Raw genomic sequence first — 24,735 nt, 5'->3', positions numbered from 1 at the left:
GAGGAGGCCGGCAGGCAGGTACCCGGCCTGTCACAGCCGCCAGACAGGCTGTCACACACCCCAGGAGCTGGGAGGTGAGCAGTGCCCGCAGCCCAGCGAGAGCGCAGCCCCCCTGCATCCCGCCACAGGGGTAGCCTGGGGCCAGAGGTGACCATGAGTCTACCTTCCTCATCCCTGATCACCTACATCAGTGATGCCCAGAAGGGATTAGTAACGGAGGGACCCCCCCACCCCAAGTTGGCCCAGGAGACACCTGAGTGTCAGTCATTTGGGAATCATAGGAAATGGGCACAGTGAAGACTGACCAGCCTCTCTGAGCCAAACCACCACTGAGTTCCCTGGCCCGACCAACTACACACCCACGGCCTCGCCTTTGCCTCTGTGAAAAGAGCTCTAGGCTGACATTCCAGGCGTGCCTCACAGTTTCAGCCCCTGCCCCAAGCGATCCCCGATAAGGAGATGTCTGGCTTCAGCTCCCGCAGGTAAGGCCCCGGACCTCCTCCTGCTGGCTTGGCCTCACTCAGGCACAGGCACCAAACTCGCATGGCCTGGCCACCTGCAGACACCCAAGCCCTCTGGGACTGAGAGCATCTTCATAACTACTACCTGTCCCATGATCTGAGTTAGAAACCCTTGCACTGGTCAGTTACCCTGGCGAACGCCCAGCCCCTCTGAGCTTAACTTTACCTGCCTGAACAGCTGAGTGGTGCTGGCTTTCAGACCTCCCATGGGTGGAGGAAACTCACCCATCCATGTCCTTCCTAAAGCAAGGGTGCCTTCTGCACAGACAGTGATGTGAATCGTGGCCCTGGAGTGGGGCAGCGTGGCGGCCCTGACTCTTCCCTGCCCCCCACACGCCCGGGGAAGGAAGTCAGTACTCCTGCGTGGCCACTGTTGACTTGGTACCCGCAGGAGCCATCTCTGCCCTTTATCTTCTCCTTACTTGTGTGTCTTAGTCCTTTCAGGCAGCTATGACAGAGTACCACAGACTGGGTGGTACTCTGTAACAGAAACTTCGCACCGTATTGGAGTCTGGGAAGTCCAAGGTCAAGGTGCTGGCAGATTCGGTGTCTGGTGAGGGCCCGCTTCCTGGTTCATAGACCACTGTCATCTCACTGTATCCTCACATGGCAGAAGGGGTCTCTTTTTTTTTTTCTTTTTGTAAATAAACATTTTAATTTTTTAATTATTTTTTTAAATTTTTATTTATTTATTTATTTATTTGTTTTTGGCTGTGTTGGGTCTTCGTTTCTGTGCGAGGGCTTTCTCTAGTTGCGGTGAGCGGGGGCCACTCCTCATCGTGGTGCGCGGGCCTCTCACTGTCGCGGCCTCTCTTGTTGCGGAGCACAGGCTCCAGACGCGCAGGCTCAGTAGTTGTGGCTCACGGGCCTAGTTGCTCCGCGGCATGTGGGATCCTCCCAGACCAGGGCTCGAACCCGTGTCCCCTGCATTGGCAGGTGGACTCTCAACCACTGTGCCACCAGGGAAGCCCCCAAACATTTTATTTTTGAATCATTTTAGATTTACAGAAAAGTTGAAAGATAGTACGGATAGTGTCTGTACCCAGTTTCCCCTACTGTTAACCTCCTACCTCACCATGCTACATTTGTCAAAATGAAGAAACTGATGTTGGTACATTACTGTTAACGAAGCCCAGATATTATTCATCAGTTTTTCCATTAATGTCCACATGGCATACGGTCGTCATGGCTCCTCAGTCTCATCTTTTTATTTTTTGAGCATTTCCTTACTTCTGCTACAAGGTGCTGCAGGCTTATCTTGTAGTTTCCCTGCCCCAGCCCTAGAATCAGTCTGTCAACAGTATTTAATGCTCTCTTTTAGGCTCTCATGGGATGAGGCAAAAATTCTTACTATATGTCATCTTAGTTTCATATGGAAACTCGGAAAAATAAAAGATAAACCTCAAATTTATGTAGTTCCCAAAAGATGCGTTGTTGTTTTTTTAAGTTTAGATTTTGAGATTTTTTTCATTCTAACTCAAGTTCCCAAAGAGAAAAAGCTCGTAGGATACATAGTATAGCAAACCAGTCCCCAGGAGGGATGTCTTTTAGAAGGGCACTAATCTTAATCATGAGGGTTCTGCCCTCACGTCCTAATCACCTCCCAAAGACCCCACCTCCTAATCTCATCATCCTGGGGGTTAAGATTTCAACACATGAATTTTGAGGGGACACAAACATTTGGTCCAGAGGCATCTGTTTAGAGAGAAGCCTACTCTCCCTGGCACAGATTTGTGACTTTGGCCACATCCAAAGGAGGCTGAGAGGAGCACGTGTGCCCATCCCACAAATGAGCAAATGAGTTGGGATGCCTCAAAGTCAATGTGAGGTGTGGAGGAGAGAAAGCGGACCCCACTGGCGAAGGATGCGGTAAGGATACAGAATGATAAATGAGGCTAGGTGCAAAGACCCCTAAAGGGCCAGGACTATATCTTATTGGTCTTCCTAGTCCTGGTGTTGGGGGTAGTGACCAGCCATGGTGAGCACTCAGTAAACATTTGCTAAATGAAGGAGAGACAGGAATCAAGTTCTACAGTGGCTCTCCCAGCTTCTCAGCACTGGAAAGACTAAGTCTATATTCATAATGCCCTTTTTAGGCATCAGTTCAACTACCAGAACCCCTATGGTACCCTGTGAGGAAAGAAGAAAACAGAGAAGAAAGATGCTACAGAAGGAGAGAACAAGAATAAAGAATGGCGAGAACACTCTTGGACAAGGCAAGTCTCCTCTCCACCTCATACCAGGGACTCTCGCATTTAAGCAGCGTTAAGCAGCTCTAGGACACCATCATATATTTCCAGATTTGCAAATGGTACTAGAAGGGAGGAAGGAGGAAGGGAGGAAGAGAAGGAAGAAGAGAGAAATAAACTGTTCCAAACTGGTCGCTAAGCTAGAGAAGAACTTACCAATGTATAAACTTTCATCTGAATGTGGCAACATCCCCCCTTGTAGAGGGGAATATAAAGCGATGGAGATGGAGACAAATAGGAAAGAAATGCGAGCTCCTCTGCATGGCAAGGAGGAACATATGTCAGATTCATTAATTATGATCCAATTTGTGCTTGCACTGTGAAGGATAACCACTTGCCACCAAAGAGATGCCCTTCCCTTATTAAAGCCACTGAGACTCTCAGGAAGTGCTCAAGGCTTTGAAATTCTGTATTTGAATTTCACACATGCTTTTTACTACTGGGACCAAAACTCAATCAACACTTGGTAGTGCTGAGACCGGCATTCAAGCCACAGGGGTCTTCACTGCTTCACGACAGACCTACAGATAGGACCTGGTTAGGAAATTTGCTAATTTGTTCTTCTCTGGATCGGTGTGTATGTGTGTGTGTGTGTGTGTGTGTGTGATGTGTGTGTGTGTGTAACACATACATAATCCTATATCTTTTTTTAATAGAGTTGAGGTAGGAATAAAAGGACCCTAGCCAATTTAAAAAAGGGAACAATTAACCTCATCTCTCTCCAATGTTCCGGGCCCAGCTGCCCAGGAGTGGAAATCATGTCCTCACTTTCATCTCAAAGCCAAACCAACATAAACATGTTGCTAAGAGACCAGGCTTCTCTTTCAACTCTGGACCCAGGCATGTGGGCCATGCCCAGACATGGGCTGGGTTAGAAGCCAGAGCTCAGAGGTTATTACTCTTTTCTTTAGAAGCTCTTCAGCAGGACTTCGATTCTGATTTGCCCTTTCTGTCACTGTCTCTTGCCCTCAGATCCAGGCTGAATCAGAGAAAGGCACTGGATTTCCTCACTCAGCACACTAGATGCTGAGTAAAAGCTCATTGAATGGCATTGACGCCGTAGGATGGAACGCAATGGACTGGGACAGATGGAAAATAGTTTGGAAAACCCTCCTGCCACCCAAAAACACCTTTCCTTTCCTGAAGCTTCCCCACTGCCCACAAAGGGGTTTCCACGATGCACAGCATGCAGTAGCGTAGCTTATTGTTTGTAGCATATATAGCATAACACACTATAGCATACAGCACGGTCTGTAGCATACTAATCCATAGCCTACTTGACTGAAGGCCAAGAAGTATCTATCTCCCTGAAATGGAATTTTCACGTGCAGCCAAAGATAATAATAGCGAATCCTCTCACAACCTAAGGGGGTGCTAATGTTATGTCCATTTTATATACGAGGAAATCTGGCCCAAAGAATTGAAGTGAGTTGCCCAAGACCATACAGCTAGTAGAGGCAAGGAAGGAATTAGGACTCAGCCCTCTGTGATTAAACTAGGCACAGGCAGGCAGGAGGCTCCAACCTCTGCATGGAAGATTATAAGTTTGGCACGTCTTCTCAATCCCCGAGGACCCAGGAGCGACATGAATGCAACCCCACTTTCCTGAATTACTGACAGAGGAATTTCCTCCCTGTGATTTCTCTTGCTCTGGTGTCAAACATCTGAGCTGCCCTTGTAACTCCCTCACGATGAGGCAAGGGCAACTTTAACCGCATTTAACAGAAGGGAAGGCTGAGGCACGGAGAGATGTGATGCAGTGAGATCACAACTCCAGTCACCTGGCCCCCTAGCCTGACCTGACTCCACACCCCGGGGCATGGCCGTGCTCCCTCCCCTCCCCCACCGGGGCCAGCCAGTTCTGGGGCATGATTGACAGCCCTCCACAGATCAAGCTTTTCAGATAGAGTTCTTGACACCAGATGCCTTTGGAGTGGACAGGCAGTATGGGGAGGGAATAAAGCACAAGGCCCTTTCCAAAAATAGAGAGGAAAGTCCAAACGAGTAGGTGGAAAGTCACAGGGAGAGCAAAGCAGTGGCCCTCCCAGTACCAGCCCAACGGGAGCAGGGCTCTGCCCACTGCACATCCAGCGAGGCCACTTGGGGGTCTCCTGAGTGCAAATTACCGACACATCTTCCCAAACAGCATCCAGGTTCCTCCCAGCTTCACAAGCATGTCCCAAAAACAATGTCTAAAAGGGCTTTCTGGGCCCAGACTGGTTTTTGGTTTGTTTTTTTTCCCTTCCTCCACTTCCCACTGATGCTCCTTTCTGAAATTCACTAAATAGGAAAAAGTGGGAAGCATCATTTGGGTCTCCTAATGGATGTGGATTCTAAAACGGATTCTGCCTCCACAGGGTCTCCTCCTGGTACACATCGTCCCCGGTCACAGCTGTCGCTCACCACCACCCCAAATGTCGAACTCCACTGGGCTCAGGGCTTGTGAGAGTACAAAGAAGTAGAAAACAAAGGCCCTGCCCTGCAGAGACTTGCGGTCTACCAGGTAAGCGTGTTAATGCCGCCACTACAGAGAAACAATTAACAACCGTGCCTCGGTTTCCCCCTGAGTCCTTTGGCAAATCACTCCACCTCTCTCATTAGGGCGGGATGGCAGGTGTTGACCACGCTTGTGGGGGACAATGACAGCATGCTTTGAACACCTCTTCTGTGCCAGACCTCGGACAAGAAGCTCAACAAATCCTCATGATGTCGGGACTTCCCTGGCAGTCCAGTGGTTAAGACCTTGCCTTTCAGGGCAGAGAGTGTGGGTTCCATCCCTGTTTGGGGAGTTAAGATGCCCCATGCCTCGCGGCCAAAAACCATAAAAAAACAGAAACAATATTGAAACAAATTCAATAAAGACTTTAAAGTCAAAAAAAATTCTTAAAAAAAAAATACTTATGACGTCCCTAACTCCATTCTTCAAGAGAGGTCATGTTATCTCCAAGAGGAAATCATGGCTCAGATCCTGTCAAGCAAACTTCCCACAATCCCCCAGCCAGTGAAAGCAGAAATGGAATTCCAATCAAGCACCCCAGAATGGGATGGACTCACCCCTGAGTAGTAGAGAGGAGAGTTGAATCCCAATAATAATTGACTAAACCGTCAGGACCAATTTCCACAATATTTACTGAACACACGAAAAAAAAAAAAAAGAAAGCAATGTTTAGATTGATGTTGTGAATGGGACAACCACTTCAGAGAGCCATGTGGCAATATCGATCAAAATTATAAATGCACGAATCCTGCAGGCCAGAAATTTCATTTATATGAATTTCTCCAACTACACAAGGATGCTCACAAAAGCACTGTTTGTAATAGAAAAAAGCTGGAATCAACCTAAGCGTCCACCCATTGGTAACAGGTTAAATAAACTGGTTCATCTATAAAATGAAATATTAACACCAAGCATGCATTAAAAAGAATGAGGCAGGGGCTTCCCTGGTGGCGCAGTGGTCGAGAGTCCGCCTGCCGATGCAGGGGACACGGGTTCGTGCCCCGGTCCGGGAAGATCCCACATGCCGCGGAGCGGCTGGGCCCGTGAGCCATGGCCGCTGAGGCTGCGCGTCCGGAGCCTGTGCTCCGCAACGGGAGAGGCCACAATAGTGAGAGGCCCGCGTACTGCAAAAAAACAAAAACAAACAAACAAAAAGAATGAGGCAGGACTGTGGATACTAACATGAAGGCATGTCCATAAAACGTTCTCCAGTGTAAAAGCAAGTTGCAGAATTCTATGTATAGTATGATCCTGCTTATGCTTGAAAGCATTTTACATATAACACACACATACATATAAGCATATCCACGCTTAAAACGTCTGAAGACACGCACACAGAACTATTAACAGTAGCTACTGGTAAAGAGGGGGTGGCGAAAGGGAGACTTCTGAATTATTTGGTTTGCTTTTACAGACCCTGTCTTAGAGTTTTTAATAACACTTATGCAGGTGACTGAGTTACACCTGTTGGAGAGAAATCCTCCAGAGGAAGTACTGAGAACAGGAAACCAAAAGCTTCAACATAGACCTGCCTTCCAGCAGCCAAGGGTCTCAGGATTTGAGGTCCTCTGTAGGAGCCTGTGACTGCCTGGGTAACTCACATTCCTCCCTTACCCGGTCCTTTCTCTAAGAGCTGAGGCACCTGAGGAGAAGTCAATGATGGTGGACTCTGAAATCAGCACACTTAGATCCAAATCCGGCTTCAGGACATTGTAGGGGGGGCGGGGGGGGGCGGTGTCCCAGTCTCTCTTTGAGCCCAAGTTTCCTCATCTATAAAATGGGAGCAGGGCTAAAACAACCCCCCGCCCCACCGCATAGGCTTATTCATTAGAGCAAAGAATGTCATATCACGTTTTAAAGACCAGGTTGGAAACTGAGAAAAGGAAAAGAAGTCATTGACTGACACGGCCCATGGAGGAGGCTGAGTCGTCAGAGAAGATGGCCCCATCCCAACACTGACCCCACCCGCTCCCCTTCTGCACTGATGTGACAATGGGATGGAAACCACCAGGGGCTCACGGACTCTGCAAAGAACATCACCCACCCCTCTGATTCCAAACTCAAGGGCTGGCGGCCTAGGGCTGTGCTGCCATGGAAAATGACCTCAGTGCAAAGTGCTCGCCAGCAATGAGACTTCTGCGTCAGCCTCGAAATCCCCAAGTAAATGTCGGTTCATTGGTTTGTTGATTAAAATCACTGATGGCGTATCTGATGGCTGCTGCCCAGGGACCCAGGGAGCTGAAACAGCAGTGAAACGACCCAGGAAGCCTTCAACCGTGAGCCTCCTGTGATTCCTAAACTTGGTTCTTCACTCACACCCTCTGCCTTCCTTTCCTCTCCCTCCTCTGACCACTGCTTCCCTGTCTCCACCACGAGTCAACCCTCCCTCCATCAACAGAAGTTCACTCCTTTCAGAGCGCCGCTGGGCCAGAGGAAATAAGCATTAACTTAATGGGCTGATATAATTACATTAAATCATGAGGATAAGAATATAGAATTTGGAAAGAGAAAATCTGAGTTTGAATTCTAACTCCACTGCTTATTAGCTGAGTAATCTTGGATAACCCAACCTCAGCTCCCCAGTCAACTGGGTCGGTCATAAAACAATTCACACAGTTCAAAGATGAGCAGGAAGCCGTTACACAAACGAAGGTTACAAATTCAGGTGGGTATCATTCAACTGCCAGACAGGTAAAGTTGCCACGTGTTAGGTAATGCGGTCATCTCAACAAGCAAGAGGATGACAAGGGAAGAGAAATGAAGTACCGAGACGCTAAGCCATTGCCCCAATGTCACTCACCTGGGTAAGGGGACTGCGACGTGAAGTTTCCTGACACTGAGGTCAGTGTTCTCCCCGCACTGTGGGTGAGGTGAGCGGGTTATGCTGGGGGGTTTCTGCTGTCTGGCTCAGGGAACAGGCCAGCCAGAGTGCGTGGGTCTCATCAAACTCGCCACCATCACATTTAGCTTCTCTCAGTAAAAAGCAATGGGGTATGAGCCCCAGAAGTACCTGAGGCTGGAAAGCAAAGCTGAGTCAGAGGAAAAACATGATAAGAGGGAGAACAGCTGAGAAGGTGGGGCGTTCCTTGCGAGCCTGCAAGGGGAACCGTCAAATGCCTGCCCCACCAAGAGGCCTTTTAAACCAGTAATGCTAAAGTCACGTTCAACTCCTTAGAAAATTTCCAAATCCTTCTGAGATACTCAACCAATTTCTCAATCTCTTAACACTTGCTGAACGCCTGCTATAGGAAAGGCACAGGGCTGGGCTTCGGAGGAGCTGGGGAAATGGGCTCAGGAGTCCTTACCACCTGCTGTGTCTTGTTCATCCTCTAGGACGGTGTTTTCTCATGAGGAAGGTGTACTTCCTCATACTGGGAAGAGAAAATGCAATTGCATGAAAATGTAATTAAACCCATGGTAGGAGGGTCTGAGATCCTGGCAGTGGGTGGGCGGTAGAAGGGCAGAATGCCAGCAGGACGAGCTTTAGGCATCCAAAGAGAGAGAGAGAGAGAGTTCCACAGGCTCTCAGAGCTGAAGACATAGCCCTTCCTTCTGTGCGGGCTTTGAGGGCAAAAGAACTGTCCATGTAGTAATTATGGCAGCGTGGCGTCAAAGTCCAGTTGGGGTAGTGCCTCAGTTTGCTGTACCATCATCTGGATTTTAATTACATAACAGAATATAATAGAAAACATCCGCTTGCATCAGAAGTCATAAAGGTAAGTAAACACACGGAAGCACAAGCACACACACACACGTACACATGTGTGTGTACTGGGCCACACCTGAAAATTTCTTACTGAGGGTTGTGGTCCAGAAAGCTTGAAAAACACTGAACTGGGATTAAGGGAGAGATGGCCCCAGAGAACTGGTACCTCATTTGGAAGGAAAGGAGTGAGCAAAGAGGACCCCCTGACCTCGCAGCCCCCTTCGATGGAGCCAGACCCACCTCTCTGATGGCAGAACGCCCTCCCCTCACTGCATCCTCCCCCCAACCAAAACCCTTCCTCCTCTCCAAGTCGGCCCCGACTAGTCCATGACCCTGACCGGTCGCCCCTGCTTCCCTGACCTCACACAGCTCCTAGGACTCTGCACCAAGTGGACCAGTTCTTTAAGTGTTTCGTGGGTGAGGCTACACAGAAAGTACTGGAGCCCTGGAGTAGCTGTGTGACTTTGGCAAACCAGTTAGCCTCTCTGAGCCTGCGATTCTTCATCCGATGGAGATAAATGGGAATGGAATGCATATATCTCTTGTCTCTTTGATAATACTGTAAACATCTATCAAGGAAGAGCCAGTATCTTCTACTGATTTTGTGAATCTCCCCCTTCATGGTGTTGTAAACACTGCCGGTCATGTGGTAGATGCTTAATATTATTATCTAACTTGGAAATTGCTGAGTAAAAAGAAGAAGAAATTAACACACACCAACAACACCACCGCCTGCACCTGTGACAGCAGCCAACACACCAGGCACGGAAGCCAGCAGAGCCGGTTCATGGTGTCCTTGCATGTCCGCACGACCCCCAACCTCTCCCGAGTCAGAAAGGCCCGTGTAGGTTTGATGCTCTGCTCATCGCCATCTTGAAATTCAAGGAGCCACAGTTTTCAGTTGGCTCCGGGCCGCCTACACTATGCAGCCAGTCTTGACCACCCCTACAGAGACACACTGACAAAGGCATTTTTGGCATGAGTTGACTTCTTTCAAATTCTCTCTTCTGGGAGTTATCACAAGAGGTGTTGGCCTGTATAGCAGGTATGGAGAGATCTCTCGTCTGGCCGAGGCCAGACTCCCTGACCGGGGAGTTGGGGACACTAGTTGGAGTTAACAGGGCTTTGGTGCCACTGCAAACACTCCCCGGGGCTGCAAGCACAGAACCCTTTCTAACCGCAGAGTCAGGCCATCCTGGGAGATGAAGGCTTAACCAGCCTGGCCACAAAACAGATCTAGAGGAAGGCCAAGGTTGTCCACAGCGTTCCTCTTTCTCCCTACAAAGAGCGGCTCAGGCAAAGCACTATGAACAAAATTCCAAATGCAAAGCTTAAGGGTGTTTTTTACAAAAGGCTGAATCTCCTTCAGTCCCTTGCCCTCCAGAAGAGCCACACTCAGATGGCCAGTAAGACTGATGGAGATAAAGGGTGCTAAGAGCCCACATTTGACAGAAAGGCCTGAAGCAAAGACCTTGAAAGGAGGTGGAACTTCAGCTGTCATTGGGGGTGAGTGGGGAGAAGCCAGTACTTCAGGAAAGGGACAGCGTCAGTCAAGACACCAAAGGGACAACTGTGCCTAGTCTACGGGGAACACCAAGGAGAGTGGCCACTGGAGCAGAAGGAGGTGTCTGGGGGTGAGCTGCAGGAAATGGGGCCAGGTTCCTGGGGCGGGGCCAGGTTCCTGGGGCAGGCCCAGCTGGGGAGGGCTTTCGTGCCAGCCAAGGTGGCTAGACTTGACCTCTTGGGTAATGAGAAAGCAGATTGACCCCATGCCTGGTTCTAAAAGGAAAGGAGCCAGGAAGAATCAAAGGGCAAGATGGAGCTCCTGGGAGGAAGGCCACCTGCCCCAGGAGGAGGGAGCCTCAGGCAGAGAGGCCCCAACTCCGCCTGCAAGACATCCTCTCCCCAGCCTGGCCTCAGCGTCTCTGCCTTTCTCTGGGACTCCAGCCGTCCTGCTGGGGAGGATTGGCCCACTGTGGCCACATTAGTCCCATCTGCCCTGGCGCTGGTTCTCGTCGGTTTCTGTCTGCATGCGCATGGTACATCACAGTCTGCAAAGTACTTGTCACAAAGATTGTCTCATTGAATCTTCAGGAGCCCTGGGTGGCTGGCCAGGGACATGACTCAGGAATGCAGGGATCGAACCCACAAGAATCCTATTCTGAATGTATGTGCCTTCCTCAAGCCCAGCACAGGAGTCCTGGTGACATCTTCCCTGGGTGTGTATGCCCTCATCTGTGAAATGGGCATAATAATTATACCCACCCCGTAGGATGAAGTACACACAAAGCTCTTAGACTAATGTCTGACCCACAGAGGCACGCACTCAACAGATACTAGTTCCCATCATCCTCAGCATCCTTGTCATCATTAATGCTGTAAATGTGGTTACACGAGGGCGGGGCTAGTGACAACACACAAGCTGCCTTTTATAGGAAGCAAACAAAACGTGTCTCCTGATCCAACAACCTAGGGTTCCGCATTGAAAACACCTTGACCCTGGGAAATGGAAAATGTAGGAAAGGAAATATTTTTGATGGTTAACACTTTCAAATGTCCCACAGCCTAACTGTGAGACAGCCCACATAATACTCAGCCCTGTTACCATCTTCATCTGTATGATAAGAATAAAAGGAAAAATAAAGGTGTTTTCTCATGCTGCTACTGAAAGTAAAATTTAAAAATGCAGAGGTTACAGATCTGAGCTGGGAAGAACTTTGAGATAAATTAGCTCAATCCTCTTGTTTTAAAAATGCAGAATCTGAAGCCTGGATGGGAAAGTGACTCAAGTCACATGAGATGGATGAGGAGGGCCAGAATCAGGACGTGACCCGGCTTTCCTGCCTCCAGACCTGCACCTTTTTGTTTGTGGTTGTTGCTGTCATTGTTGTTTCAGGGGTTTTTGTTTGTTTGTTTGTTTTGGGTTTTTTTACTTTGTTTTTCCTACACTTCCTTAATATTTCTCTATCTTTCTGTGACAAAGTGAGAGAGTGGCATGGACATATACACACTACCAAATGTAAAATAGATAGCTAGTGGGAAGCAGCCGCATAGCACAGGGAGATCAGCTCGGTGCTTTGTGACCACCTAGAGGGGTGGGATAGGGAGGGTGGGAGGGAGGGAGACGCAAGAGGGAAGAGATATGGGAACATATGTATATGTATAACTGATTTACTTTGTTATAAAGCAGAAGCTAACACACTATTGTAAAGCAATGATACTCCAATAAAGATGTTAAAAAATAATAATAATAATTCCAAATATCTTTCTGTTTTAAAAAGATATTTCAGTGAGGTTTCTTTGTTTAATCTGCAGATCAGAAAGACAGAAACTTAGAAGGAGGTTGTGAGAACGTCAAGAGTGTTGAAGAAAACACATGTGCTGTTTATTCCTTTTCCTCTTAAATGAGTGCCCTTGGTAAGCTCCCAGAGCAGCTGCCCCTCGAGAATCTGTTGCCTTAAATGCGTACGGCTGAAGGCTGGAGGTGTGATGCGGTCTGCAGCCTGTGACGGTGAGTGGAGGCCACAGGGTGACCAGCAGACCAGGTCAGAAAGCCACTCTCTCAGGACATCCCTTCAAGGTCTCTCCCGGGGGCGGTCCCTGCTCTCCAGTGAGAAATGGGGGATCTTCGCCTCTAAGCCCAGCTGGCCCATCGGTCTTTAAATTTGTCTTCTTGAAAATATGAACCAGCTTTCCTTAGGGAAGGCCAGAGAACATGGCTCTGCTAATCTCCCTCTGTCCCTGTCACACACACACACACACACACACACACACACACACGCACACACTAACTGGACTTTATCTTACAGTGGCTTCCCTATATTCCAAAGTCCGCGCTCTAGGGTAGAGCCAACCAGGCTCTCCTTGAGCCCAGCCTCCTTTCCCTACCCCTCTCCTCACTCTTAATGCTCCAGTGACACCAAAACACTTGTAGTTGCCCCAAGACATCACACTGTCTGATGCCTTTGTGCTTTTGCCCCTCCTGCCCTACCCAGCCCCCCAACTAGCATCTCCTCTTCCAGTTCTTAGTCATCCTTCGAAGTCCTTCTCAGCCATCGCCTCTACAGAAAGAATTCCCTTTCTCTCCTTCTCTGCCTGGAAAACTTCCACTTACCCTTGAAGACCGAGCTGATGTGCCCGTCCTCTTGGAGGATGATTTGATTCTCGTCCAGCCAGAGCACTTTCTACGTTCCTCTGTTACAGCCCTGGGGACCAAGTCCTTCAACTCAAAGCTGGGGACGCAACGTATCATGAGCACAAATGTACTCGTGGAAAGACAATGAGACGGAATATTTGAAAGTGGCTTTATCCTTAGAAATCCCAAGCCCTTGGGTCACCGTAATCAGAGTACTGCCCGTATTCCATCAAAGTGTTTCCTCATGTCTGTCTCCTCCAACAGTGAGCTTTGACATGACATTTGTCTCTGGATGCCCAGCACCTACCACAGAACCCAGCATGTCTGACTGACAGATGGACTGATTGGCTGGTTTCCACCCTGCCACCGTTGCGAGCGGGTGCAGAGTAGAGTGGTCCCAATCGTAGTGGAATGAATTTAAAAAGAAAGAGGAAGAGGGAAAGGAGGAAAAGGTTGGAAGAAAAACAGGAAGGAAAGAGATCCCACCCTCTCCTTTCTCCCTTTACTTCATCCCGGGAGAATGTGGTCCTTCAGACTTCCGTATATGCTATGAAAACCTGTTCTACATACCTCACAGGATAGAAAAACCAATACAGTAAAGCACTGTGCCACAAAGAGAGCTGAATGCACACTGTTGGTGGGAATGTAAAGTGGGGCAGCCACTATGGAAAACAGTGCTGAGGTGGTTCAGAAAACTAAAAATAGAACCACCATACGGTCCAGCTATTCCACTACTGGGTGTTTACCCAAATATAAAAACACTAATTTGATAAGATATATGCACTCCTATATTCATTGCAGCATTAATTACAATAGCCAAGACATGGAAATGATGACCTAAGTGCCTATCAACAGATGAATGGATAAAGAAGATGTGGCACACACACACACACACACACACACACACACACACACAATGGAATACTACTCAGCCATTAAAAAGATGAAAGCTTGCCATCTGCAACAACATGGGTAGATCTTGAGGGCATTATGCTAAGTGAAATAAGTCGGAGAAAGACGAATACTGTATGATTTCACTCATACGTGGAATATTAAATAAATAAATAAACAAACAACCAAAACAAAGGCAAAAATGTAGACACAGAGAGCAGATCAGTGGTTACTTGAGGGAAACGGGGTTGGGGAGGGCAAAATGGGTGAAAGGGGTCAACTGCACAGTAAGGGCTGGAAACTAAACTTTTGGTGGTGAGCACAGTGTAGTGCGTTCAGAAGTCAAAATAGAATGTTGTACACGTGAAACTTACATAAAGTGATAAATCAATGTCACCTCCGTTTTTTTAAAAAAAGAGCCGTATGCAAATGATGTGCAATGCCATTAGCACATCACAGCTGCCATGTCTTGGCCATGGTACACATCACCTTGACAATCAGAACTGAAAGGGTGAAGGGGGTGTGAAGAGGGCAAACCCCCAGGGGGCCGTCAGACCCCTTCCGGCTTCAAGAGCCCAGGAACCCCAGAGACCTCTTTGACCCCGACATCCCCCTATCCCACCGCCTCCAGTCCCCCCTTACAAGTTTGAAAAGTCCTGGAAAGCGTTCTACGGAACCTCCTTTTAATTAAGCACACACACAAAAACAACCACCCCTGGGTTTTGTCTGTTGTACTTTTGTTCTCGGGTCTGTTTGTACTTATTCAGAAATTACATAATTAAAAAAATAATATTAAGTAAATGTGCACATCAGCCTGCCAAGCTGCCTGGGCCAAGCTTCACTTGGGAACCCCAGTGACAGCTCCTTTATTTCTCTTACTCGTTTTTAAGCACAAAATATGTCACACCTGGAAGTAATTAGCATAATTTTTACTAATTTATAGCTAATTACACAATTACTTTTCTATGAAAGGCTCTGGAAAGACACTTGAAGTGAGTTTCACCAAATCCAGTGGCGAGAAATTGCTTGAAAACATTTTGTTAGCTTCAAACATTTAGGAGGAGGGAGGGGGGGACACCCAATAAAGTAATTCTTTCCTATTTGAGAGTGTTCAAATACGACAGGGATGTAATTTCTCCAGGAATTTGCAAAGCAGAATGTCTAAATGTCTCTGCTAACCCAACCCAACCAAAAGCGGCTCTAAAAAAGAGCCCCCCAGAAGAGTATTGTCGAGAGTACCTAAGACAGAATCTAGAAGACACTGCTTTATGACAATTGGTTCCATGATGGAGCTGAAACGTGATGGCTCTTCCTCCAGGAGAAAACCAACCATATGACAGAATGACACCTGGCTGGTACCCTGCTCAGCTCCTGAGAAATTGTGACTTTGAGAGGCCGGGGATGGATTCAAGCCTTGGGAGCTACTCGACACTCAAAGTCAAGTTCCAGGAGACCAGGACCTGAGCGTACCATGTTGTCTAAATGGTGTCAGAAGAAACAAAAACATTCTCTAGTTCAATTCATTCAACAAACATGCTTTAAGTCCCTACTCAGTGCCCCGTATTCAATGAGAAGACTTATAAGAGGAAAAATTCCTGCTTTCCCTAGTTGGACTGAGAAGGAAAAAGTAGGCCCATCAACCAACAGGTGTGCAAGGACCACTGCTTCAGGAGGAGGGAGAAGCAGAGAAGAATGGGAAGCAGTCCTCACCCACAGGAGGCAGACAGTCTGGAGACCAGAGCTGCACACAGGAAGCACGTGGCCCAGCCTGGCATCTGTCCTGGGCCAAACAGTGCCCGGTTGGGTGGCCTCGGGCTGCCAGTGATGCCGAAACGGTAAGATGAGGGATGGCACGTGGAAGAGGACAGTTAAGAGGAGACGGCAGAGTCCCAGCCCTGCATGCCAGGCCGGGGTGGGGGCCACATTGATTTGGCAGAAGTGAGAGTATTCTGCTATGTCAGGGCCACACAGAAGGATGCTGGGGAGCCGGCAGGGTGATGATGGGTGAGGCTTCCCAAATGGCCTCACAGGAGAGGAGGTGAAGGAGCCAGGAGCACCCTTAAACCTAGAGACCAGCCACCAAGCCCCCAGGAAGGCCCCTGGTGCACTGAGCTCTGGCCTGTGTGTGTCCCAGGGCTGCATATTTGGTGACTGTCAACAGAAGGGAAGACTTGCCACGCCATCAGGGCATGCAGGAGAGGTTGACAGGGGTCAGCCGAATGGGCTGGGAGGGCAGAAAGGCGGGCGGTAAGAGCACGCATTCCCTGCAGGCATCCTTGGGGGGTAAAACATCTAAGATATTACAAAGGCTAAACAGATACACTGTATATCTGTGGGATTAAAAATTCATGTAGTTGGGCTTCCCTGATGGCGCAGTGTTGAGAGTCCGCCTGCCGATACAGGGGACACGGGTTCGTGCCCCAGTCCGGGAAGATCCCACATGCCGCCGAGTGGCTGGGCCCGTGAGCCATGGCCGCTGAGCCTGCGCGTCCGGAGCCTGTGCTCCGCAACGGGAGAGGCCACAACAGTGAGAGGCCCGCGTACCGCAAAAAAAAAAAAAAAAAAAAAGTTCATGTTGGGGGTGATCAGGAAAAACTGGGTGGAGATGGGGCAGGGAGAGGTCAAAGTCAAGACACACGGGCTCAAGGTGTAAGTTCCCAGAGGGCGGGGCCTCGTCTTCCGAGGGATCCTGCCATCATCTCCCCATCTCCTTGAGGTTAATCACTGCTTCCCCCCATTGACACGGGTACCTCAACTTGCCTGTGCTGCGGCACGTGTCCCTGCATGAGGACTTATTGGTTTGCAGGTTGGCCTCGCCCATTAGCTTGTGAGTTTTCGGAGGACAGAGGCAGAATTATGCCCCGGGGAACTCCTGCATCCGTCACCACGCAGCAGGCACTGGGCGAACACGAGTAAAGCTGAGCTGGACTGTTCTGTGATCTGAGGTCTCGCTTCAAGGACCCCAGTGGAGGTGGGAGCGAGGCTCTTGGAAAGTGTCTAGGGTCTGCCAGGCTCACCTCAAGGCTGCTGAGAGATTTTGGCAAAGGAATGTCGTCCACCTCCTGCAGGAGACGGATGTTAATGGTTCACACTTGGCATATTTCTCTGAACTTTTTCAAATGACTTTCACAGCCCCGGTCCTCTGACCCTTACGCAAACCCTGGGAGGCAGGTAGAGGAAGTCATTAACGGCCACGCTGTGCAGGTTCCCTCATTAACGCAACAGGTACACCCGTGCACGTGTGGCCTTGGATCCCAGGTGTTCTAGCACCAGGAAGACAGAGGCCAACAGGCTGGCAAAGGCCCTGCCCTCACCTGGCTTACATTCTCCAGACAGGACCCAAAATAAGTAACAAGCTGGTTACCACTCTGATCAAAGCTCAGAAGGAAAACGAAAAGCAGAGTAAGGACTGAGAGGCACAGTCCACTGTGCTCCAGGGAACCTCCCCAAGGAGGGGACAGGCGTGATGCGACCTTCCCGATGAGTCTGAGCTGGTCGGGTTAGAGCTACGGAGAGAAACTGAGACCCCAGAGAGGGGCAGGTCTGCAGGGCCTGGCTGCCCAGACCTAGCTTTTTATAAACGGATCCCACTGTGAATCCCCTGACCTCCCATTTTCTAAGTAGAGACCCGGATCACAGGAAAGGCAAATTCATGCACATACGCCTGCACATGCACACACACGCGCACACACACACACAGAGTCTGTTAGCTCCTAAGGAAGCACCAGACAGGCAGGCAGGCAGGCAGACCACATAGCCAGAGCACCTCAAGGACAGCAGGAGGAAGGGCGGCCCAGCCGGGGTTCTGATCCCCTTTAGGCCTGGGAGGCGCCCCTCGGAGGAGCGCACGCCCCCTTCCCGGCATGGCACTGCCACATCCCCACCCTAGACAGAGTTTATGATTCAACAGGGTGTGATGAGACTGTTTTGAGATTTCAAAGTCAGCTGGCGGTTTCCTTAGAAGCTTTGGACGATGTGTGGGAAGGCTCTGAACGTGCACAAGCCAGTAGCTCTCACTAGCACCCAAGCAAGAGCCTCTGTTTTCCTTTTTCCTCTTTCCCTGCCACAGAAACGCGGATATTCCTTCTTTCCTCTCAACATCGACACCCCTGGTGACTCAGCGGTTGGCATGCTCCCCTCCTCTCAACAGCTGCTCTAGATCCCTCTGCTTTTGAAATTCTCCTTGACCCTGGAAATAGAACACGTCCCTCAATGGTCCAGCGCCGCTGAACCTCACACATCCAGACACCGTGAGCCTGATACGAGCAAATTCAGAAGATAGTCAAGGTAAGTCTCCACGCCACCTGCCTGTACTCTGAGTAAGGGGCAGGCTTCCTAGGTGCCTTGGAAAGTTCTGGGTCTTTTACATACACGTTCCCTACTCCTCACTGCAAACCTATGGGCAGACTATTAGGACTCCTCATGTTACATGTAAGGAAACAGAGACACAGTTTCTGTATCTGGAATGCTCACGCAGCTACTAAGTAGCAGAGCTATGATTCAAACCCTAGTCCGTCTGACTGGAAATCTGGCATCTTTGCACGACAGGGTGATGCTTCTGGCTTTTCTCAGCCTCCATGCCTCGAGGCACCAGCTGTGGAAAGGAACGCTTCCAACAGTAGTGCATCCTGCCCTCCCCAGCTGACGCACAAGGGCAAGGTGAAGGTCTCTGAGAGCTGCAGCAGGGCTGCAGGGCCCGGAGGTAGGCAGGAGCATCTCACCCGGCATAGGAAAGGCTATCTGTGGCCAGGGCTTCTGTGTTGGACCACTGGTGACCGGCGCTGGGACCGGAAGCTTCATCCACCCAGCTGATGGCCAGGATTCGCTAAGGAGAGCCTTCCCTTCCTGATTTTAGAGTGGGGGACACTGAGACTGGGGCATCTCAGCTGGTAGGATGACTCACGTCAGAAAACTACGTGGTTTGAGGTCCCATCCTGATCAAGATGAGAAAAGCCCCGTTATGAGGGCAAAGGAGACTTTTTCCTCTCCGTGACCTTAACTTCACTGGAATGAGTTTCCCATGTGCAAGAAAGTTGGTTTCTGGGGTTGACTGATTTTTCGTATGACACTGTCCATCACATAGTAAAAGGCATCATGATTTGAAATCCTGAAACCAGGGTCGTAGGCCTGGCCTTGCTCTGACTGTGATAAACTGACGGTGATATTTTGGACAACTTATTTCTCCTCTCTGGGCCTCAATTTCTCCATCTGACAGAGGAAAGGATGGGGATTATGATCGTTTGGGGCCTCCAGGTCTGGAATTCTATCCTTGCAGGGGCTGCCCTGGGACAGCGTTTCCCTCCGAAACATACATTGTCATCGGTTATCAGAGGGGAGGGAGGTGGTACCAGGAAGACAGAAACAAAGGCGCAGTGAGAGGGACAGAGACAGATCAGAGGAGGGAAGCTACCTAGCCAGAGAAAGAAAGAACAGTCTGGGAGTGTGGAGAGAACCTTCCAGACCCTGATGTAAGCAGACTCTTGCCAGTATTACTGGAAACAAATAGTGACAGATCGCTAACATGTTACAGTGAAAATTACCAACATGATGAGACTTTTGCACCATAACCGGCACCTCTTGTTATCCCATTAACAAAACCGATGAGACCAAATTGCTAATAGGAGAGAACGTTCATGTTGTATTATATCACTCCTGAACTGCACGGAGCACGCGACCAAGGGACAAATGAAAAGGAGCGTCGAAATCTCCCAAGAGCCAATTTACCTTGGACAGATTTGGGGGAGGCCCTGGGATATGCCCCCTCCCTTCCATCACATTTAGAAATACCCACATATGCCACCAGGGACTCTACCACCACCACTCCAGATGTCTGTCCCCACTGCTGAGCTGGGTTGGGAAGGGCTGTCCGTCATTCGGGAGAACAGGAACCAGTGACCTTTACTGAGTACACAGGGTTCACCGGCACAGCTGGGGCAGGGTGGGAAGAACAGGAGGACGGTGGTGTGTCTCAGCTTGTACAGACTCCAGCTCACCTACACCTGCTCCTCCAACAAACCAACCAGCAGACTCACCACAATTTAGACTGTTACCACCCCCATCTGGCCGCTGCTTCCTACAGCCAGGCCAGAGACAGCCCCGATTCCTAATTCCATTGTCACAGAAACCATCAGCGGAGCCCTGGGAGGTGTAAGAAACAGGACACATCTGGTTCTTGGAAGTCTCTGCCTAGACATTTGAAGAGGATCTTTCGTCTTTGGGCCGGGCAAGGATTTCCGGCTCAAACCCGACAGCCATCAGAGAGGCCCGGATTAAGCCTTCACTTTACCCTCACTCCTCTCCAAAGAAAAGCTCTCCAGTTACCCCACCGCTTCACGTCTGAGTTGTTTTGTTTTGTTTTGTTTCAACTGGAATAACCACTGGCTACCCCACGCTTCCTACCACCACCCCAGAAAGTAGGGCCCAGCCGTGGCTGCCCGGCACACACACCAGAAGTCGCTCAGAAAAGTAACTGGCCAAAGATTATTCTGAGTAATTGAATGGCAAGGGCTTTCGTACACCAAACAGGGACTTGTCTTTGTCAAAAATTCTTTACAAAGTACCCAAGTGCTGGGTGTCAGACAGGACAAGTTTTTTAATCATGTTAAAATGATTTATTTAAACGTCAAGCCATGTCACCCCACTTCCTTTCATTTTTCAAACTGTTTGTGTTTTTTCTGGATGATAAATTTATCTTCAGACAGCCTCAATATGACTAATTAACTTTGAAATATAAGAACCAGATGTGTGAGTTGGAGAGCTTTCTGAACTAACGCCAGACAGGCTGGTGGGGTGTTTTTTTTTTTTCCTTCTTCTCCCCTGCCTTTCCCCGCCTTCTCATCTTTCCCCCCACCCCGCGTTCTCTCTCCCTGCTGCCTGCCCTAAAATTACCAAGCAGAGACACGTTGACTACGGAGGATCACAGGACTCCCGCGAGCGACGAGCACCCACCGCTTTTTCTCTGTTCTCCACTCATTAGCCCCTCAGGACCCCACGCTCGCCCTTTGAAAGTGACCCCAGCCCACCTCCCTGTGACGGGCCGAGCTGCCCTGGGAGGAGGGGCTGGGAAGACTCCCCCCATCCCACCCGTCCCCACTGTAATGATCTATCTGATGTGGAGCGGGGAGCTGCCACAATGCATTTGCCACATGAAAGGAAGCCACCCTGCACTATGACACAGAGCGATTCTTTTAAAGAGTTTTCCCCTGTGAAAACCCTCAGATCTGCCTCTTCCCTGTTCCCTTTTGATGAGGGAACCGGCGCACAGCACTGGAGAAAAGAGGGCTGGGGTGGAGGCTGGCGATTAAGTCTTTCAACTCTGTAAACTGAAGCGCTTCTCAGTAATGGCCCATTTGGGGGTTGGAAGCCACAGATGTATGTGTGTGTGTGTTCCGCTCTCAGGGACAGGATGGCAGCTCAAAATAATTGGGCGATAGCGAACATAAAGATTCATTTTTCCAGGAGTCACGTGGCTGAGTTAAAGGGCCCAGAGTGAACGGCATGAGCTAGGTGCCTCGGTTTCCCCACGTAGCTGCAAGAGCCTCTTCCACTCCATCTCTCCCCCAGAAGCAGGCTGTGAGGATGTGAGATCACAGACGCGAGAGTGTTTTGAGTGCTTTGAAAGACAGGCTATACATCCTACGGGATTATTAGGATAACTACCCCTGTTATTATATCGTCACGACTGTGATCATTGTCATGCCTCTTAATGTCTGAGATTTTTCACCTGGGATAATCTCAGTTCCTCAGCGTGCCAGGCACCAACGAGAAAAGATAAACGGTGGACTCGATTCTTGTCCTTTTCAGCAAGAACACCGACACCTTCCTGGGCCCAGCGAGAGGAAAATCCCCCTCCTGACGCCTCGGACTCCACGCTGCTGACAGAGAAGGACTCAGTCACTGACAAATACCTGTGCTGTTGAGGGGACAGAGGGGCAAGTGGAAGTCCCCTTCCCTTCACTAGAGAGCAAGACAGGTGAGAGGCCGGGAAGGGTCCTCGGGGCTCCCTGCCGGCCTCCCCTTACCTGGCCTGCCTGTCTCTCTTTAAAAAGTCTGGCTCCCCGCTCTGGAAACGGGACAGGGATGCATCAGGCAGGTCGGCCTCTCAAAAATATCACGAGCTGGGCAGGTCCCCTTGGGTCTCCATGCTTCCTCTTCCCCGATCTTGGCCCCCACAGAATACTTCCTTGCTTTCAGCAGTGTTGTCACCTCATCCACAGTAAGGAGGTGTCTCCTCCCTCAAAGAGGCATTTGCATTGGAGCAGGAGTTTCTGGGAACTCACGAAGGAAAAAGGCCTTCAATAATTCAACAGGCAAAGAAATGAGAAGGCGGGGGATGGGGCGGGAGAGAGCACACTTCACACTTCTCAAATCAAGTCGTGCCTGGCCTGAGGCTGAGACGGCACAGTTCAGAGGCAGACAAGGGACCAGAAAGGGTGGGGGTGGATGGGAAGGTGACGCTGAGGACGTCAGCCTGGCAGTTCCCCAGCCCGCTGCTTGGGAGTAAGGGAAGACCCAGTTATCCGGTGTGGGTCTCAGAGCTGCCCTATGTCTCTGAAGACATCAGTGTCAAGCCCACCTGAACCTCTTGGTGAATGGGAGAGAGAGGTGGTAGGAATACTGAGCTCTGCAGCTCTCTTGGGTGTCTTCCGACATCCCGGGGCAGACACACGGACCAACAGATGGGCAAACAGTGCAATCGTCCAGTAAGAGCTTCCTCCACCAGAATTATATTTCCACTGCAGGAGCACGAGCCCTGCATCCTTGGAAACCAAAAGACCTGGATTCACTCTCCTTCCCCACCCCTGGCCTTCACCTCAAGAGGGCACCTTCTCAGAGCCCTGAATGTCCGGTCCACCGGACTCCCTGGCTGAGTTCTTTCTACAGCACTCCTGCCCACTGCCCCAGGGGAAAAATATTCAGATAAGTTTCTGACTATTAATAACATTTCCCTCTGTGTCAAACTAAGATAATGATGGAGGTGACCAGAGTGTGGGATCTTTGATTAAGTGATCGGGACCAAGTCAGTGTGGGAAGCCAGCAGACTGGGAAAGGGAGGCCCTGGGTCCCCTGCGGCTGTGCCGGGGTTGTCCCCTCCTGTAGTTCCCACCTGAGACCTTCCCCTCCCTCCTGCTGCATCCTCTCCCCAGTGGAACTCGAATCTCGGTTGATGAGCCGGGATGCTGCGCTGAGCTCTGGCCAGGGGAGCCCACCCCGGAACACCCCTCCATCAACCCGGACCCAGCCAGCATTCTTGGAAACCAAAAGACCTGGATTCCCTCTCCTTCCCCACACCGGCACCCCTGGCCTTCTCCCACTAAGTGAACATAACAAGCAAAGAAACTTGACATTGCAACAGACAGGAGCCATGATTCGGGGGCTGTCAGCCTTGATGTCTCAGAGACCCGGGATCGGACGGCCCGTCCGCTGTCCAGCCCGAGATATTCAATAAAGTAAAGCCTCAGGATCAAGAAGCTGCCACGGCCCCATTCCTTCCTCAGCTCGCGCTGGAGCTCTTTAAAGCCTGCCTCACCGCTGTCTCCCTCTCCAGAAAGCCTTTCATGCCGCCTCGCCAGACTGACATTTTGACAAGTTGCCACGAGTGACATCTGATTTGTACAAATTTCAAGACTAATAAATCTACCTGTCAAAGCGGAAACTTTAAAAGGAGCTAAGCCCAGCGGGTATAGTTTAACAGAACTCAAGCTGATGAAACTGTAGGATGGAGAAATTATATCTGTCACAATCCACCCACATTAGTTCTGCAGAAATGCTGGTAACTGAAACAAACGTCTTTCACGGGCATTACCAGAAAAAAAAATTTTTAATTAAAAATACATTCTCTTAATCAAAAAAAGGAGATTGTTAATACCCCGAGAAACAAGTAACAGTTCTATTTGTAAACTAACAAATTTTATGTATTTAGTTTAATTTTGTTGCAGATGTGAGAGGTGGGTTTCCTCCTGCCTCTTAAGCTGTGTGTCCCTGGAATCTGGACTTTCCATTCAAGCTGGGGCCCATCGATCACATGGCTCCCGGCTGCCTGCCTCTGGGGTGGATGGGGGCGGGTGCGCGAGCAGCACTGAGGCTGACGCCCCGCCCGGAGCCCTGCATCCTGGCCGCCGCGGTCTCCTCCATCCCCGGGCTCTGAATCACTTCTTCCACTGCCCTCCGGCCTTGACCTGGAGCCTGTGGCCTTGCCCTCCTTTCCTGGCTTTGCTGTGGGATTTTGATTTTCTAGAATGTGAATGCTGTGCGGTAGGAAGAGGGGGAACTAAGGCCAGAAAAACTTATAAGTCTGGCTAACTTTTTATTTTTATCTTATCTTTCCTTCCTGTCTCTGACAAGTCCACTTTTGCTCTGAATCATCATGTCAGAAATGGGGAAGCCTGAATTCTCCCCTGAGAGGAAGAAACTCCGGGGAGGCAGGAGGCCTGACCAGCATTCCCACACACCTAGGAATTCCAAGGACGGTGATGAGTCTGAAAGAGAACCCCTTGCCGCGTTCTCTGCCCTTCCCCGTACCTCCCGCACCCCCAAAGCCAGAATGGCTCCCAGCTCCTAGGGGTGGCCTCCACCTGCCCTGGGGGGTGAGCTAGTTTCTGTTTGAAGGCAGCCTCAACAAGCCAGACCCTCTACATAATCGTTGTTATTACTACTGCCTTTCCTCCTGGGAGTTCAAAATGGGATCTCATTTGCCCTCTCACTCATATAGTTAAGAAGCAAGGAGGCAGGACAGA

At 49.8% G+C, this 24,735-nt stretch overlaps 1 long non-coding RNA gene across 1 annotated transcript in view; it reads right to left on the bottom strand.

The window, feature by feature from the left end:
- Positions 1 to 24,735, bottom strand: part of LOC137216229 (uncharacterized) — a 214,220-nt gene that overhangs the window by 23,967 nt on the left and 165,518 nt on the right. The window contains exon 6 of the long non-coding RNA XR_010939643.1: positions 8,068 to 8,283. This is a non-coding gene — a long non-coding RNA (uncharacterized lncRNA). The remainder of the gene's footprint in view (positions 1 to 8,067; positions 8,284 to 24,735) is intronic.

This window comes from Pseudorca crassidens, chromosome 21 (assembly GCF_039906515.1).
Source record: "Pseudorca crassidens isolate mPseCra1 chromosome 21, mPseCra1.hap1, whole genome shotgun sequence".
NCBI lineage: Eukaryota > Metazoa > Chordata > Mammalia > Artiodactyla > Delphinidae > Pseudorca > Pseudorca crassidens.
This window is presented reverse-complemented; position numbering and strand designations above follow the sequence as displayed.